General features: G+C 37.9%; 1 long non-coding RNA gene across 1 annotated transcript; it reads right to left on the bottom strand.

Annotated features, from left to right (window-relative positions):
* Positions 1 to 1108: 1108 nt before the first annotated feature.
* Positions 1109 to 2029, bottom strand: LOC133035809 (uncharacterized). Its single transcript, XR_009686895.1, has 2 exons — positions 1489 to 2029; positions 1109 to 1376 (listed from the first exon to the last, which is right to left on the bottom strand). It is a non-coding gene; the product is annotated as an uncharacterized LOC133035809 (long non-coding RNA).
* Between the last annotated feature and the right edge of the window lie 6323 nt (positions 2030 to 8352).

Below are 8352 nucleotides of genomic sequence, written 5' to 3' on the forward strand. Positions count from 1 at the left end.
ATATTTATCATAACCTTAATAATTTTTCCCTTATTTTTAAAAATAGCCCCTTTAAAAGGCCATTATCATCTTCTTACTCCTTATTACTCTAGAAAATATCAATTTCCACTTTTACATTATTGTTATTTTTGAGAAAATAATTATCTCTTGTAATTTTTGTAAAACCTAAATTAAATATAAAGGTTTACATCCCAATCTAGGCCTTATGAAAATATCCATAAATTAAAATATATTTTTTTTTTCAAAACAAAGTGTAAATCCCAATTTGAAACTTTTGTGGTATTTTTGCTAAGTTAGGCTTTGGACCTAAAACAATATTATTTCTCCGTTATTTTTCGAGAAAATCAAAATTTAAAAGTTACATAAAACTGATTTTCGGTCCAACTTTGACCCCTTGCAAAAACTTTAATTACGAATCATTTTGGCTAAAACTAATAGAAAGTAAAACTAGAAAATTCCCAATTTACTATCCATCCAATAAACCTCATGTGAAAATAAACCTCATGTGAAAAAAAAAAGAAAAAAAAAAAGTAATAATAAACCTCATGTGAAAATAAATTTTTATTCTTGAGTTATAAGTTTCACAAGTTACAAGTTTAAAACAGCCAGTAAGATAAATATCCAGTTTTCAGGGTTTTCTTACAAAAAGTATAACTCCAATCCTACTTGGAGTGTAAATTTGAAAAATTACAATGATTCTTATACATGTTGAAAACATGTCAAAAAAAAATCGTAATATTTGACTTAGCACAAAATGCTTAAAAAGTGCTCACTATACAGATACCCTAATTTACCCAAAAAAATTCCAGATTTCTAAGGTTAGGTTACAAAAATCTTCACTCAAATTCAACAATGAATTTTAACCTAAAAATTAATAGAAAACTGTATACATATTATAACTATCATGATGAGTTTTAGCCCATTAAAAATATCCAAATCATTTTTACAATGCGGGTAGTTAATCTGCCCAAAACTTTCCTAAATTTTACTCGAACTTCCAACACCCATAACTTGAGTTTTAAAGAAGCTGTTGGAGTGATTCCAAAGCTAAATCTCATGTACTCTTCGAGTAATTTAGAACCATATAAATATTTTACAAATTCAGAGGAGTAATGCTAGAATCTAACCCATTGGATGTCAGATCCAAGAACAGATTTTTACAATTCCAACAAAATAAATGAAACTCAAAAGCAGCATCCATGCATGATCAGAGCTCTAGTCTTAATATTACACATTCTAAACTACCTATAAAAATTATTACAAATCAAAAACAATCATGGATCGTAAAGAAATTATGAAAAATAACTTCTTTTGCCTCTTGAAGCTTTGATTTTGTGTTTAAGCTTACCAAATCTTGAATTCTCTTTCTTCTAACCCTATCAATACAGAACCAACCCCATTAACACCCATGAATAGCATAGAGAAGATTAGAAGAAGTTTTAGATAAAGATAATGGGAGAAATTTCAACAAAATAAAGAACCACTTACTTGACAAGAAAAACTGTAGCTTGGCGCTTCACGAATTGATTGTCAAGTATGAAGCTTTATCTTAGCTTGTTAATGGTGATATTATGAAAAATTTACCCATTAAGGCTAAAAGTTTTGGTTCAAAATCAGGGTCCCTCAATCATTTTAAACTAGATGATGGAGGAATAGCCTAGAGATAATGGAGTAGTGGATTCGATTCAATCGATTCAAAGAGAAAGAGATAGAATTACCCTCTTTAAATGCATTCGTGGGATCGCTTAATTAATAAGTAATTATTACAAATGATAAAATGAAATCATGGGTTGGAGAAGAATCAAGAGGGTCGGGATTTATATTAAGGCTAAGATGAGCCCCTACCCAAAAAAAAAAACCATCAAAAGTCACATTTCATATGCCTGATAAACGCTAAAATAATATGACTGATAACCATATCTAACCATACAGTACATATATAGAAACACAAAACCCATAAATTCAAATGAAACTAACAAGTACAGCACATCACAAACAACATTCCACTCACCAACAACACGCCACTCACAAAACGAAACACGAGCTTGAAAATTAAAATTCATATTCATAGATAGAGATTTGCTTTGAAAACGCTTTGATCCTCAATTTCTGGAAGAAAAGCCTTCTCGTTTGTTCCATATTATATATCTTTGAATCGACCACAAACATAAATAACATTTAATGAATAATATAAATACATACCTTCTTTCTCTCTTTCGGTCTTTATGCCTTTATATATAATCTCAAGTTCCGAACATAAATGAGGCAAAAACAAGCTTATGATATAACAGCATTAAGCCGAACAATATCATAAGCTTGCTTTTACCTCATCAATGTTCCACACTTGATCTTCCTCACCATCACCATGTTCAAAAATTCAAATGATTATTTTAGGTTTGAATGTCAATTTAACTATTATATATATAGTTGACCAAGTTTCTATATTTAAAATTTAAAATGGTAATTAAATTTATAGTTTCTTAATGACCAAGTTTCAAAACTAAAACCCTAGATTTTAGCTCCACAAAATCAATTTATACCTTTTTTATTGTTATGTCAAATTATAAAAATATCTCACACAACAATAAAAAACTAATTTTATATTATAATAATTACCATTTTAGTCTATTTTTTATTATCACATATCTTATAGTTATTATTATTATTATTATTATATTTTTTAAAAAATAAATCAAAAACGTTAAAAGTATATATATTGATTAATATTTTATGTGTATATAAATAAAATTTACAATTAATTATATTTGATTTAAGTTTTAATATTTTGTTTGGAATTTATTTTTTATTTTCTAACTTTTAAAAAATATTTTATATTTTTATTAAAAAAAAAATTAAAATAATAGTAAATATTAATTTGTACTTTTATACTTTTTTTTATACAAAAAATTATTAAAATAATTGTAAAATATGATTTTATAGATTTATGTTTTAATAAAATATTAAAATTGAGAGAATTAAAGAGAAAATAAAAAAAAAAAAATTTAAAGTGATTGATATTGATTGATATTAATTTTCAAACCATACTTTCTACCATAAAAGTACGCATAAAAATCCTAAATTTTCCCATAATATTAACTAGTTACTTATTACACAAGTTTTCACTGTCTTATTTAGTTTTAGTTACCGAAAGGAGGGACATTACATTATATTTATATATTAGTTTTAGTTACCGAAAGGAGGGACATTACATTATATTTATATATTCATATTTCCAAAATTTTACATTATTTTCATAATTAAAATTCCACTATGAATTTATATATATACTAAACTCTAGATGTTTATTACAATCTAGTTGTGCACCTACTATATATTTCTATTTGTATTATAAAATACTTTATTCTTTAATTACTATAATCATTTATCTTTAATACGAGAAAAGTTTTTCTTATTAATTTATATTCTCATCTAAATATATCTAAATAATTTGTCCAAGGTTATTAACTAATATTTATTAAATAATTATATTTTTACTCTTAGTTCAAAATCTGAAAATGCATGTAAACTTTTTCATTAATTTTTTTTTATCCCAGATTTGATTTTCCATATACTAAGTTAAGTAGTAAGTAACACTAATTTTAAAAATTGGATCAATCTTTTATAACGTACAATCTTTTTATCTTATTTATTAGTTTTTGAATTCTATTTATTATAAAGAATAATAATTGTTTCAACAAGAAAATTTTATTTTTTTACATAATAAATGTCAACTAGAATTCAAACATATTTTAGAATAGTATAATCCAACTAAAATGTTCAACAAGTCTTTGTTTTTCTCCAAAAAAAAAAAACAATAAATAAATAATCACACTTATTTTATACTCTTTAGTTAATCCATTTAATTGAGTCATATTTACTTAATGAGATTTATTTAATGGATTTAAGAATTTTATTAATTTTCTCAATACATTTTAATTTTATCTTCTAACTTTAAATTAAATTTTTTTGATTTAAAATTATTAATTTTAAATCATACCCATATATATAAGTTTGGTTAAAATAGAACCCATAAAATATATATGATGGAATCCTTATTTTTAACCCTTAGATGTTAATATAATGGTTGATAATGGCTGACTAGGCTTAATTCACTTTTTTAACTTTTTAAACTTTTAGAATTGTAATCTAGTAGTAATCTGCTGATGTTGCTTCTAAATTCGCCCAATATACGTGGACCAGTCAAGAGGTAACACGTGGATCAGATAACTTGGAAAGATTTGCTAAGTCTTTTTATGCCACCAGGAAGCGCTATTAACATGGGTCCCGGAGGAGACACCCGGAGTATAAGCTACTCCCGGAAGCTAGTATAGCGTGAAGGCTCTCCGGGATGTGTCAGTCTCTCCCGAGAAATCAAGTCGCATTTAATGCTGCATGGGAGGAAGCGTGTTGGGACTGTAACACGCAATAAAGTCTGACGGCACAACCCCCAAACAAAGCCGCTACAGTAATGATCATTTAAGTCTAGCGACGGCTACTCTGCGAAGAGTCACGTCAATCATAAGACAAAAAGGACATTCTCCATAAAAGCCCTACATCACCTAGAGATTTGACCATGCATCACCCATGGTATATTCATCGGAAATGCCCAACTTTATGGATACTTACAGATACATGTGTAAGAACAATTCTAGGGATTACCCCACCAAAAACACTATAAATACCCCCTCAAAGCTCATTTAAGGGGGTCGGAGAATCTTGGTTGCAAAAGAGCAAGAAGAGAAAAACTCACCAAGAACATTCTCTGTGTTTAAGGAAAAAACATTCTCTCAAGTGTAAAATCTGTATTAAATACATCCATTAATAGCAGTGGCTCGTGGACTAAGGCTCATTAACGCCCCAACCACGTAAAAAGTCTTCATCTCGCTTTCTTACAGCTTATCTATAAAAATATATTTTAATAGTTGCCGAAAACCTCGGTCAACATTTTGGTGCTTTCATTGAGAGCTGAAGAAAGCTGCTTCACAACAAGTATTTAACTTCACGATAATGGTGGAGACAAGAGCTACACGTCATCCTCGCCCTCTAGAAGACGCTCAAGATCCCAATGAGGAAGATGTAGCCTCAAGGGCAGTAGAGGAGTCCGAGGAAGAAGTTCCAGATGAAAACCACGAGGAACACCTCGACGAGTACGCTTATGATGATGGAAGCTACCAAGAGCTGGTGCTCCTCAGACAAAAAGCTATCGGTCATGAAGCTGAGATCGAAGCTCAGAAAGTGCAAAACCAAAAAATGCACGAAGTAATGCTAGCTATGCAGAAAGCCATGGAGGCTGCTGGTATTCACGTGCATCCCAAGGCGATGGCCGCTGGACTCGACGGGGAGCCAGCGACGTCTTCGCCTAATTCCCAGCAAAGGCCTAGGGAACCTAGCCCTATAAGGCACCCTGCTGAGGAAAACCAAGCAAAAAACCCTACTTCTGCCCCTGGTCGAAAGAAAAAGGCGCAGGATCCGCGTAAGGTCCGCTCAGATTTCCCTAAAGGGAAAGGTCCGCAGAGGGGCAAGCCCCAAAGAGGGAGTCTTGGCCCTCAGGATCGAGGGGACCGGAAAAGCGTTTCCGTGCACCAGGAACCAGGGGGTAGAGGAAGAGGAGGACAGAGATGTCCACCCATTGATCTGAGAAATCAAATCAATGGGAATCAAGGTGACCTCCGGGATCACCTTGATCAAAAAAGATACAGACCCGAAGTCTCCTCGGGTGCCGTAAACGAAGGGATTATGGCGAGCTTGCCATCCTTCGAAAAGATATTGCCCGAGTCTCCGGAGGCGAAGGGAGATGACTCCGACTCGGACAGTGAGGACCGGGAGCCTTGTGCCAAGCATATCCTGGAGGCGGAGCTCCCTAAAAATTTCAAGATGCCCGAGATGGCGGCATATACTGGGAACTCCGACCCCAGTGATCACTTGTCACGATTCAACCGAATCATGACAGTCATGCGGGTCAGCAATGACGCCAAATGCCTATGCTTCCCCCTCACTCTGAGCGGATCGGCAGAGGAATGGTTCAAGAAATTGGAACCAGGATCGGTGGGATGTTGGAACAAACTCCAAACCAACTTCCGGAGACAATTTGTCGCCGCCAGGAAGGTCAACTTGGAGGTTAGTGCCTTGACCAACATCAAGCAACTACCCACCGAAACCTTGAAGAATTACATCAAGAGGTTCCGAGAGGAAGCCTCGAAGACCAAGAAGGTCGACGACGGACAACAGCTTGCGCTTCTCCAAGCAGGAATCCGCACCGGGACTCCCTTCTGGAACGAATTGCAGCAAGAAGGCGCCGCTAGCCTTCAGGACTTCCAGAAGCGAGTCCAAAAATATATTAATCTCGAAGAAGCCCAGATCGTGGCTTACGGAGGCTATTATCCCACCGGGATAGCAGGATACATGCCAGGAGTATCGCCCTCGCATCGTCCCGACCGCGACCCCTCCGATAAGTGGCATACGGTTTTCGCTACTCCGGACATGCCGTGGCCAAGCTTTGCCCCCGGCATCTTCCCATTACGGCAACCCGTCCGGGGTGAATGGACGGACTCCTTCACAAGCCGCCCCAATCGCTAGCTTAACAGGCCCTACCCAAGGGTCGAGAAGCAAAAGGTCTTCCAAGGGCAGCACCCGAACGGGAGAGAAGCGCCAAAAGAAGGGGTACACACCCCAATACACCCAGTACACAGAGCTCACGGACTCTCGTGAACGTGTATATTTTGCCACAAGGCGTAATACGCACTACCGGAGACCCCACCATTGTACAGAGACAGCTCCCGGAGAGATCCGAGTAAAAGGTGCGAGTACCACAACGACATTGGCCACAGCACCAACGAGTGTAAAAATCTCAAAGATGAGATTGAGAATCTGATCCGTTTGGGCCACCTCTATGAGTGGATCAAAAATAGGTTACCCCACCTTAACCCGGGGCAGGTGGCAGGGGGTATGCCTTCGGGAACACCAGGGGGTACAGCAGGAGTATTGTCTCCACCGCTCCCGCAGTGACGCCCGGATATACCCGGATTACCGCCCCGGCCTAATGGACGGGTAGCCATGATCTCCGGAGGTCCCCATATCGGAGGAAACACTCGGAAGGAGCGAAAGAGATATGCCGAGGCCGCAAGACACAGTGAGGTGTGGGAGGTCACTCAACTCCCAGCTCAAAGGCCTCGGCTAATGGACCAACCCATAACGTTCACGGAAGAAGACGCCAAGACGGTGCGCTTTCCTCATCACGACCCGCTGGTCATAGAGACCCCCATCGCAAATAAAGTGGTGGCTAGGGTCCTGATTGACAATGGAAGTTCCGTGAACTTGCTCTTCAAAGAAGCCTTCACTGCGATAGGGTTGACCGACCGGGACCTCTCTCCTAGTGGATCGCAGCTCACAGGGTTTAACGGGACAACGCTAATCCCGATGGGAAAAGTCAGGCTCCCAGTTACCCTGTGCCCGGATACCCCCCAAAGCACGTTCAAGTATTGCACCTTTGTGGTGGTAGACTGTCCAACAGCCTACAACGCGATCTTAGGCCGACCGGCCCTCGTCGACTTTGGTGCAATAACTTCAATCCGACACCTATGCCTAAAATTCCCTACCCAGGAAGCCGGAGTCGGAACGGTGAGGGGAAATCAAGGAGAGGCCGAGCGGTGTTACAACGTTGCCACCGACTTGCCAAGCACTCATGGTCCGGGGGCCCCCTGAAGTAGAGAAGGCTGAAGAAGACGAGCTGGATCCTCGTATAGGATCCGAAAGGATCGTAGAGCCAATGGAGGACGTCGAAGAGATACCAGTGTGCGACGACGACTCCACCAAAGTACTCCGGATAGGGAGAAGCCTAGATCCGGAGGAAAAAGATAAAATAATAAAAACACTGAAGGGCGCCATCGATATTTTCGCATGGCGCCAAGAAGACATGATCGGCATCAGCCCTCATGTCATCACCCATGTACTCAATGTCAACCCGGACATGCCCCCTGTACAGCAAAAGAGACGCCCGCTCGACTCGGTGAAAGCCGAGGCCTTAGAGAAAGAGGTGGATAAACTTTTGTCCAATAGCATGATCCGCGACGTATACTATCCGGAATGGCTAGCCAATCCGGTCCTGGTGCCCAAGCCAAACGGGACTTGGCGGGTTTGTATAGATTTCACAGTATCTAAACAAAGCTCGCCCAAAGGACTGCTTTCCGCTGCCCAGGATCGACCAGATGGTGGACGCCACGTCCGGGTTTAAACTGCTATCTTTCATGGATGCCTATGCTGGGTACAACCAAATAAAAATGCATACGGCAGACCAGGAGTGCACTAGCTTCAGGACCGATAAGGGGGTATATTGTTACCTAGTCATGCCTTTCG

Source organism: Cannabis sativa, chromosome 3, assembly GCF_029168945.1.
Source record: "Cannabis sativa cultivar Pink pepper isolate KNU-18-1 chromosome 3, ASM2916894v1, whole genome shotgun sequence".
NCBI lineage: Eukaryota > Viridiplantae > Streptophyta > Magnoliopsida > Rosales > Cannabaceae > Cannabis > Cannabis sativa.